Source organism: Hemitrygon akajei, chromosome 10 (genome assembly GCF_048418815.1).
Source record: "Hemitrygon akajei chromosome 10, sHemAka1.3, whole genome shotgun sequence".
Classification (NCBI taxonomy): domain Eukaryota; kingdom Metazoa; phylum Chordata; class Chondrichthyes; order Myliobatiformes; family Dasyatidae; genus Hemitrygon; species Hemitrygon akajei.
In genome coordinates, this window is record NC_133133.1 from 78,569,300 (window position 1) to 78,580,722 (window position 11,423).

Here is an 11,423-nt window from a genome sequence, read left to right on the forward strand (position 1 = left end):
TTAAGCATCGATCAGTACATGGAACTACGATGTTGTCCTTAATGTGTAAATACATTGGGGCGTCTAGGGGCCAAGGCAGAGGAAGTATTGGGCCTCCTAATGAGTGTTAATGTGGATGTCCCCAGAGCCTGATGTGATTTACCCCAGGTTATTGAAGGGGGCAAGAGATGAATTTGCTGGGGCCTAGACCAGTAGATTAAGTAGATTAACTCAAACTCTGGGTTCATAATGGAGAGCCAGGAAGCCATCCGCTTTTCCATGGGCACCCAAGCCGAAGAGGTGCGGCGCATCCGGAGAGAGAGGGCGGCATTTTATGGCCGTTGGCACTTTATTTATATAATGAAAAAGCTGAGGGGAATTTTAAACAACATCGATACCGGGAAACGTTGCCCCATAATGGAGACCTGTGAACTCAAAGGGCACAGGTTTAAGGGTAAGATGTTTAGAGGGAGTCCGAGGGAAACCAATCCGCTGGACAAGAGAGTGGTTGGAATGGGGAACACAATGCCTGAGGGGTGTTGGAGGCAGAGGTTTACAGAACATTTAAAATAACTAACTGAAGGATAAGGGGATACCTTCAAGAATGTTTTTTTTGGACCATGTTCTGGGAAAGGGGGTTATTCCAGAGAGTACTTGATGACTGGAATGGATATGATGGGCTATTTCTGTGCTGCACAATATTTCTCCAAAACTAAACACATGGAAGAAAACCTCTGTCTTCAGAGCTGACCATCAGAAAAGTCGTATATGGTAACATAGACATACTTTGATACTAACTTTATTTTGATTTTCAACTTTGAAAACAACACATTACAGCTCTTGCTGAAAGGTTTCTCTTACAGTTGTCAATCAAATGAAGGAACAAAGAAGCTGGATTTTCTTGTTGTTTATTTCTGCGATACAGATACAGTGGGTTCCTGATAATTGGGCCATCAATTAATCAGATCAGCCACTTATTTGGGACAATGCTTAAAGAACAAAACCTAATGGAGGAAATTGCCAGAATTCCCTTCCTTTATTTGGGACACTATACTGCTTAATTGGAGATGGAGACTATTGTTGAGCAGTTTAACTAGCTTTAGTCACACATACTTAAGTGGCTGTTGGATGCTACACCGTGCTCAGACCAAACAATTTTTAAATAGCATCAGTGTGTGTTTGTGTTCAAAAGCAGTGATTTTTGGCACTGATAGTTGATGAGAAATAAGCAGAAAGACAATTCTGAACAGTTTGAATGACTGTGGTTTCAAACAGTCAGGCTCGGAGATGTCAGAAGCATGCAAGAGTGAAAATCAAACTATTTCACTTCTTCAACAAATTAGGACCTAAGAGGAATTTGAAAGTATCACCAATCAACTTGAATGTGAAAATAAAAATGAAGATTTGGAGGATATGGTGACTGGTAGTATTGCCTGAGGGCAGTCCATTACTGGGAGTCAGCAATGATTTTGTTCATGGATGAATTCCTCTGTCGACATCTATTCGGAACTAATAAAGAGTTTATCAGTCCTGTACTATTATTGGCTGTGTTCTAGTTTGTTCTGTATTTCATTTAAATACACAATTTGTTCCTCATTTTCTCTTTTTAGACCTTAAATATTTCCATGAAACTTTGGCTAATTGGACAAAATGTAGTGGTCTCAATGTATCCCAATTAACTGGAATTCATTGTATTTCCTAAATACCCTAGAGAAGACATAGTGATGTACTTACTGGACTGCTTTCAGTCTGGAGGTGAAGCTGTTCCTCCAGTGTTTTCACAAACATTCCAGGACTTTGCCTCAAAGGAGAAAGAACACAAATCCAGACTGGTGGCACACAGGGAGATTTGTAAATGATGATGAGTTCCTGCCGGTTGTCTTTCCCCTTTTGTGTGATTTACCTTCTGAGCTGCTCACACGGCTGCTGAACTTCTGTAACGACCAGTCTGATTCCTACTCCTGCACATGTTGATGGTGGTGGACTTGCCACCAATGCCTGTCAGTGAGAGAGAGAGTCGGCTTTCAGATATTCTGTTACTGGGGATGATTACTAATTGTGAATGGTGTCTGATACTGTTACCATACGCAGCCAACTGTGCCAGCCTCCAGTGCTCCGATTCTCCAGAATATGTTTAACTAGCATGGTTACTTTAAAGATTCTGGCCCACTCCACAATTGGTGACCATGTTTTGTCTCCAAAATATTTAAAGAGCTCCTGAACTCAGCTTCAGTGTTCAATCATCAGCTCAGCTTTGTTTCAGTCTGCAACTGCGTTCTGGGTTTCTGTCTCCTTGTTTGAGTTCCTGTCCAGTCTCATCAGGCTGTCATCTGGTATCTAGTCAGGAACTTTGTCTGTCTCAGTCTCAAAATCGTGTCTCGACTCTAGTCTCGGATACTGCAGGATTTGGGTCTTTACCAGCCTCATTTTGGCCTCCTGTCACAGATACAGTACCTGTGCCCTCATGCCGGCAGATTGATTTGGCGGTGCTTAATGCAGGCACAACTTGTTTTGTTATCTGAGTGACAGTGAATTGACATGAATGTTGTGCAATCAGCAGCAAATACCCGTACTTTTCATAGAGAAAGGAATGATCATTGATATTTGGGCCCAGACAACTGGTGTGAAGGATTCCAGTCCTGGGGATGGTGTGATGATCATGCAACAGGATTCAAATCATCATACCCATTACCTTCAGTTTACCAGGACCCTCTGTCAAATTCTGTGTTGGTGCTGAGGGCAATCATTTCCACAGTGGCTCTGGAAATCACCTTTGATTTTGTCTTTGAACCTGAATTGTTCAGACAAACTTCAATAGACTCCAGGTGATTGGAAATATAAAGGCAGCATTTGACAGAGTGTGGCATCCAGGGGAAAATAACATAGAGAAGATCGGTGTGGTTGTTGGCGGTCAGCCCAGGATATCACCGAGGAAATTGCTCAGTTTAGCGTCTTCATCCAAACCATGTTCAACTGCTTCCATAATGACCTTCCTTCCACCCTACAGTCTGAAGTGAGATGTTTGCTGAAATTATAGTGTTCATTTTGTTTCAAGTGTGCAAATGTTGTTCTCATCAACTGCCTGCAGCAAGGCCAAAGCAATGTTTAATCAAAGAAAAAAAGTGTCCAGTAATATCTGCACAAAGGAAGCAGCAGGGAATGACCATCACCATCTAGGGAAGGCCCAAATGTCAATCTTTGTCACACAGTATCATTGCTATTGTGAACTCTCCTCTTGGTGTGTACCAGTGATTCTATGAATATATTAGTACTTTGTCTAAAAGAGCAGGTGAAAAGCATTGGATAATTCCTGACATCCAAAGACTTTCAATCATCACATGTTTCATTGAAAGGCAAAGGGTGAACAAGCTCAGTGTTGATGGTAATCTGGAGATTGAATCATGACTATTATGCAAGCTGGCTGTTTTCACCATACTTCAATCCATTAAGTTATATCCCCCTGCTGCTGTGATGTGACCTGAACTCATTTTATTCTGAATCATCAGCCCATCCCTCTTCATTCCTCATCCAGTCACAGAATCCCTGTTTATTATTGTCACTTAAGAAAATGCTCTGGTCATCACTACATGGTGTCCAAATTCTCAGACCTACTCTGACAAATCACACTGTATTCTCAAAGCTTAAAGTACATTTATTATCAAAGTGTGTATGCATTAAACACTGGGAATCGTCTTCCCCACATTCAGTCACAAAACAAAGAATGATGGACTCAACCAGTTCAAAGCAAAAACATGAAATATCAAACTCCCTCCAACACCATGTGCAAATGACAACAAATGAATAAAACCACAGAATATAAAAACAGAAAATGAAGAGGCATATTTCAGTACAGTTCAACTCAGTGTTCATTATCTGCAGGTTGCCCTGATTTGATTGTAGTTGCAATGCCACAGATGCATCTTTACTCCACAGAGGCACCACTTTCCTGTGAATCTTGGACTTTGAGTAGAAAACACCATCTAGTCTAAGTGATTATCACAGGCAACTGTGTGGCATTTTGCAGATGTTGGTTGATTTGCAGATTCCATGTTGTGGAATGCACTATGGACAATGTTCTTTCTTATTTCCGTTCACCTTCAGCTCTGAGCATCCAGTGTTCCACCACATCCTTTCCTGAAACCTTGAGGAGGAAACACAACTCCCTTCATATCCTCCTCTGTCAGGTTGGCTAAAATAAGGAGAGACAATACAGATGTGTATTTTCTGTTTAACATAAGGCAAATTGGGCAAACATGGATTTCTTCTGGTGCATCTGGAGGATTCCATTCATGTTTGGTTGCCCTATTACAGGAAGGATATGGAGGCTTTGGAGAAGGTGCAGAAGAGGTTTACCAAGATGTTGTGAAATGAGAGTTCATGTGCTGTGCAGAAAGTTTGGACAAACCAGGGTTGTTTTCTCTTGAAAGCCGGGAAACATGTTGGAAGTATATAAAATCATGAGAAGCATGGAAGGAGTTATTTTCCCAGAATATTAGACACTGGGAGGCGTAAATGAGGTGAGAGGGCACCCTGGGGATGTTTTTACTCAGAGACTGGTAGTGCCTGGAACTTTCTGCCACAGAGGGTGGTGGAAGCAGACACAACAGGAGAATTGAAGAGACATTTAGACAGACATGAGAATGTGCAGGAAATGCAGAGATATGTCTCTTGTGCAGGTTGATGGGATAAATTTATTTTGGCATCATGGTCAGCAGGAACAATATGAGCCAAGGACCCTGTTTCTATGCTGTACTGTTCTATACACTGGTTTCTTGCATTGTTCTCCAGTGATTAAAGGTGATTTGCTGAGCATCCTTAAATAATCTTGATAGGCAAAGAACCGTCAGTCATTCTTTTTATTTCCTTCAAGGAGATAATCTACACAAAGACAAAGAGGAGACCCAAGCCCCCAACCACTCTCACTGTTTGGTGCTGGGATTACTGGATTGTCACACAGGCTAGGCTGCAAGAAACAGCCATCAAGAATGGGAAACACAAGATCCAGGCAGGTCAGAACATGCCACACTGTGTGTCTCTTCAATGAACCCCACCTCAGCAACTCCTGCCAGTGCACTGCACACTGAGTGCTCAGCATTCTCATTGGTGCATGGGATCTGCTTTGTTGATCAGCTGCCATCCTGATAAATCTGATCCCATTGTGGGGTTGGATCTGGAATTCCTGAGTGTGGACCCAGTGACCGTGTGGAGCAATGATATCAATGTATGATGGAGGGGAAGCTGTAGGTGGTGGTGTTCCCTTCCATCAAAGCCCTTGTCATAGAACACAATGTCTCAACCTGTGAACAGGCTCTTCAGCTCACGATGTTATGCTGCACCATTTAAGCTAACAGTGCCTCACTAAACCAATTAATCTGCCTACACATGCTCCATATCTCTTCATTCCCTGCAATTACACGTGCTCATTAAAGAACCTCTTAAACTCCTGGATCATATCTGTTGCCACCAGCACCACTTTCACATTAACGTTTTTCAACATATTCAACATCACCTTTTCCTTTATCTCAAAATGCCCCAGCATATTAACATAGCCCCACACTGCTCATACTGTTCCACATGACTTTCCCCTTGTTGGATCAATGTACAAAATCCTGTAGGAACTCAGTAGGTCAGGCACAGATGCTACATGATCTGCTGAATTTGCTCAATATTTTGTCTGGTACTCATTAGGACTTCTCCACATCCTCCACCTCCAAGTGTTTGTTTAATCCTCTATTGTTGAGTGGTCCTACCCTATCCCTGGTTATTCTCTTACATTTGATGTATGTATAGAATGCCCTGGGATTCCCTTTATTCTAACATGGAAGGACTTTTCATTGCCCCTCCTGGCTCACCTAATTCCCTTTTTGAGTTAATCTCTGGCTTGTTTATATCCCTCAAGGACTCTGTTTGATTATTTTAACATCGTAAACTGTACATACAGTTACTTTCCCCTCTTGACTGAATTAATAATCTCTTTCCAATGCTCCCCTAATTTGCCACACTCATTCTTCCATCTGTCTAGAACATATCAGTTCCATATTCTCTGAGTGGCCGCCCATTTTAATTCCACCTCCCATTCCCATTCTGATATGTCCATCCATGGTCTCCCCCACTGGTTTGGAGGGATAACACTTTAATTCCATTTGGTTTGGAGGGATAACACTTTAATTCCATTTGGGTAGCCTCCAACCTGATGTAATGAACATTGATTTCTCAAACTTTCAGTAGTGCCTCCCACCATCCCACTCCATTTCCCATCCCCTTTTCCTCCCTCACCTTATCTCCTTGCCCACCCATCACCTCCCCCTGGTGCTCTTCCCCCTGTTTTCTTTCTTCCATCACCTTCTGACTTTCACCAATCAACATTCCAGCTCTTTACTTCATCTCTCCCCTTCGAAGTTTCACTCTGCCTGTACATGGTCCATATCTCTCTATTCTCTGCTTATCAAAGAATACCTTAAACTTCTAAATCATATCTATTGCCACCATGACCCCTTTTTCGTTGTCTCAAAATTCCCCAGCATATTAACATGTTCCCCATGATTTTCCCTTGTTGGATACTTGCTGTAATTAATCATTTACAAGACACTCGAGAGACTGTAGATGCAGGAGATCAGGATCAATACACAATATCCTGTAAGAACTCAGTAGATCAGGAACAGTTGTTTGATCTACTGAGTTCCCCCAGAATTTTGTTTAGTACTCATTTAGAATTTCTCTGCATCTTCAACCTTCGAGCATATCTCTAATCATCTGTCCTTGTCTAGTCCTACACTATCCCGAGTTAATCTCTTCCACTTGACATATGTACAGAACTCCTTGGAATTCCCTTTCATCTTATATGCCAAGGACTCTTCATGGCCCCTTCTGGCTCACCTAATTCCCTTCTTGAGTTCTTCTCTCACTCGAGGAGTCTCTTTTTGATTATTTTAACTTCAGAAACTGAACACTTGCTTCCTTTTCCTTCTTGACCTCTTTCAAATGCTCCCCTAACTTGCCATCCTAATCCTTCCAATTTACTGGATCATATCAATCCCATACTCTGAAGCTGGCTATTAAACACCCTACACAGAAGAGATTTTCCCGGCAACACCTGTACCTGAAGAACTCTACCCAGTTTCTGCTTAATTGAGAAATTTTCTCCCCTTTACTTAATGCTTTCTTGCAATATCTGTACTTTAAGGTATTTTAATCACTGATTCCTATTAATTACCCCCACTGAATGCTCAGTCAGCTGGCCAGTCACATTTCCCAATATCAATTCTAAATATGGCCCCTGTTCGAATTGGACTGCTGACATACTGTTTTAAGAATCTCTCTTAATGCACTTCACAATTCTGCCTTATCTTAACTCTCTTGCGCAAAGAAGGCCCCAGTCTATTTTGGTTAAGTTACAGTTCCCAATCAAACAACCCTGTTGTTTTTGCAAGTTTTCCTAATCTGCCCGCATGTTTGTTCCTCAATATCTTGTTTGCTACTGAGGGCACGATAATGTAATCCAATCAGAATAATTGCACCTTGAGTTTTACCTTTATGGGCTCAGTGGATAATCCGCCCGTTATCCACTCCCTCTGAGAGCAGCTGTGATATTGTCCCTGATCAGTAGTGCCCTGTTTTATTAGTGGACATCAGGGGGTTGTGAGTTGCTGTCAGAGTAGCCAAGAAGAAACAGTGTAGGGGACGTGTATGTGGCACACAGTGACAAGTCTGTGTGGTATTGGTGTCAAGAGTAGGTGGTTAGACTCTCCTTGTTCGGAGATGGTCACAGCCTGGTACATTTGTTAAAAATATGTTACTAGTCTTTGTTTATTCTATACATGAATGTTTTACAGCTTTTTCATCTTTTTAAATCACTTGTACATTTTTATTTTTTCTTTCCCTCCACCCTCCCACTGAGCATTCCCACCTTTCCCGTGCACCTGCTTATTTCCATCTAACAAATTCTCTCTCACATACACATCAAGTTTCCAACTTTCCCACCCCCACCTGCATGACAAGCAGTTTACAGGGGTACATTAACCTAACAACTAACACAGAGTGGCAGGATCACCCACGGGAAATCGACTCGGTCACAGGAGAGCATGCAGACTCCACACAGACAGCACCAGAGACCAGGAGTGAAGCCAGGTCACTGGTGGTGTCAGTCTGCTGCACCACTTGCAGTACAGTGCCACTGCACCACCCTGGGTCACTCTGTTACAGCAGGCATGAATTGTTTAGTTTTCATGATGAAGTGAAAGGAATCTTGTATGGATAGATTTCCAACGCTCATAATTCTAGAGAGCCAGGTTGCAGCCTGACCTGTGGTGTTATCCACATGAAAGTCACAAGCATACTTTGTCCTGTAGGTCTGCCTGCATGTGGCACTTACCACCCATATCCCCAAAACATACTGATGATTTGGTTAATTGGTCCCAAATGAGATGGATGACAAGAAATTGGGGATCTGTAAATTTGGAAGATTTTATCATTAGAAATTCTAATGGAACGTTGTTTCCTTTCAGTCAACAGGTGGCTGAGGCTGAGAATGACACATTCTTCACACAGGAAGAGCTCAACAAATTGAAGTCTGACTTTAAAACAGGCGGGGTAGAAAAAGTTAAATGTCTGATAGAGCAGAAGCTAGCGGAACTGGATAATACAGAGCTTAACATCGCAGTGTCAGGAGAAACAGGTACAGGAAAATCCACCTTCATCAATGCCATGAGAGGACTTCGAAACACTGATCCCAGAGCTGCTAAAGTTGGGATCAGGGAATCTACAATGGAGCCAACCAGGTACCCACATCCCAGTCTGCCCAACGTCTGCTACTGGGACCTGCCAGGGATTGGATCCACAAAATTTCCAGCTGGTACATATCTCAGAGAAATGAAATTTGAAAGATACAATTTCTTCATCATAATATCAGCTTGTCGTTTCAAAGAAAATGATGCAAAACTTGCGAAAGAGATTAAACAGCTGAGGAAAATTTTCTATTTTGTCCGCACTAAGATTAATCAAGATTTTCATTCAATGAAAATGGTGGGGAAGGAATATAATGAGGAAAATGAACTGGAATATATTCGGAGTGACTGCATAAAGAAGTTGAGAGAAGCGGGGATTCGGACCCCAACTGTGTTCCTGATATCCAGTTTTGAACAGGATCGATATGATTTCAATCGGTTAAATAAAACACTTGAAGATGATCTGCCGAATATAAAGAAAAGTGTCTTTGTCCTGGCCTATCCGAACTGAAGTGTGGACATTATTCAGCAGAAAAGCAAGATACTGCAGAAACGTGTCTGGATGTTGGCAACACTTTCGGGAGCTGTGGGAGCAGTCCCCGTTCCTGGTCTCTCCCTTGCTTGTGATATCAGCATACTGATTGGGGCAATAATCCATTTCCGTAAATGTCTGTGTCTGGATGAAGCTTCTCTTCAAAGACTGGCAAGCATCACAGACAAATCTGTGGAAGAGCTTAAGGCTGTAGTTAAAGCTCCCCTGCTGGGGAAAATAGATAAAGATATAATTAGAAGGTTACGTTGGGGTACTACAGCTGTTGCCATTTCAGCTGTGGAAATTGGCCTTGACTTCATCCCTGTCATTGGTCCCATTTTTGGAGCAGGATCATCATTTCTCATGACCTACACAATGCTGACCGATGCACTGAAGGACCTTACAGAGAGTGCAGAGAGGGTGGTGAAGGTTGCAAATGGCATTGATTAACTGGTCAGCACCAACATCAACACAGTGAGCTAATGTTATGCTGTGGTTAATATACTGAAGAGGCCTGTCACTGAACCCTGCTGTAATTCTACATGACAACTTTCCCCTTTGTTGCTTTCCTTTCTGAAATATTGCTTATCCATTTCTGAGGAACACTTGTGTCTGACCGAGGGAGTGCGACTCTGTTAAAGACATGAAACAGATGGACATAAATGACATGTGATCCTAATTTGAAGAGGAGCCGAGAAGTTATCTCCAGGTGTCTGAATAATGCTCACCCATCAATCAATAGCACTGGGGCAGACTGTGTGGACATTATAAACTCACAGTGTATGCATTATTGCTGTGTACAAACTGGTGGCTGTGTTTTCCCTTCAATATCTATAAAGATCTTATTGTGACATCATAAAAAGGGCAATGGAAAGACATTGCAAGAATTCATTGAGAAACAGCTCCTAACTGAAGCACAACTCACATTTAAAAGAGCTGTTGAAATCATGTGTTCAAAGGGAGCAGCAGACAGAAACACAACTGAGTTGTAGTCAGGAATGAAAGTGAGCATCAACAGAATTGCAGATATCCAACTGAGAACTTATACTGGAGAAAAGATAACTCCTGTGGGAGTGACATTTGTAACAGACACACCAACCAATAAGACACATTGGGTTTGTATGTGGTGAAAACAGGAGGGCCAGCATTGTGGGGATGTGAGTGGCTGACGCAACAACAACTTGACTGGAGATATATCCTCCATTTGCATGCCACATCCTCTGCCACAGAGACAACAGAAAATGAATTGAGAACGATTCTGGATGAAGCCACAGCAGTGTTCAAGGTTGCCATTGGAAAACTCAAACATATCAAAAGTAAAATAGTGTTAAATGAAAATGCCACACCCAAGTTCTACAAAGCCCAGCCAGTTCCTGACACCATCTGTGATAAAGATCTGAGTGAGTGAGATCAGCCTGGAGGCTGAATAAGTATTTTCAAGGTTGAGTGGAGCCCATGAACAACAGCAGTAGTTCCAATAGCCATGAAGAATGGGTCTGACAAGATCTGTGGTGATGTTAAGGACACCAACAACACAGTCCTGAAAGTAGATCAATGCCCTCTGCCCAGGATAGAGGATAAATTTGCAACCCTTTCTGCAGGGAGGCATTTTAGCTGTGGATTTAGCTGAAGCTGAGCAACAGATGGTGAGCTCAGACACTGTACTCACATATTATGATCCACCTCGTCCAGTGAAGCTTCACTGTGATGCCTTGTCTTAGGGTACAGGTGCATTCAAATCAAATGTTGTGAGTGAAGGAAGTGATCGCTCCATAGCCTTTACATCATGTTGCCTTTCCTCTGCAGAGAAAAATACTGTACAATTGTCAGAGAGTCCTGAGTCTGGTTTGGGGTGTAAAACAGTACAAACACTACCTGTATGGGAGAGAGTTTACCATCGTTACTGATTATCAACCACTGGGGTCCATTTTCAGTCCACTGAAGGATATTCCACTGACAGCAGCAGCACAAATACAAAGCTGGGCTCTGATTCTTGGAGAACACAATTACAAGATTGAATTCAAGTGGGTGACTAATTTACCCTTGGAAAAGGGAGTAACTAAAAAATTTTCAAATTCTGTATTGGCAGAGATAATCCAAAGCAAAACCATTAAAGACCCCACACTCTCAGGTCAACAAGGTCACTCAAAATGTCCTTATATGGCAATTAAGAGTTGTTGTACCATCCA

At 42.2% G+C, this 11,423-nt stretch overlaps 1 pseudogene; it reads left to right on the top strand.

The window, feature by feature from the left end:
- Nucleotides 1-228: 228 nt before the first annotated feature.
- LOC140733992 (interferon-gamma-inducible GTPase 10-like) lies at nt 229-10,882 on the top strand (annotated as a pseudogene).
- Nucleotides 10,883-11,423: the final 541 nt, after the last annotated feature.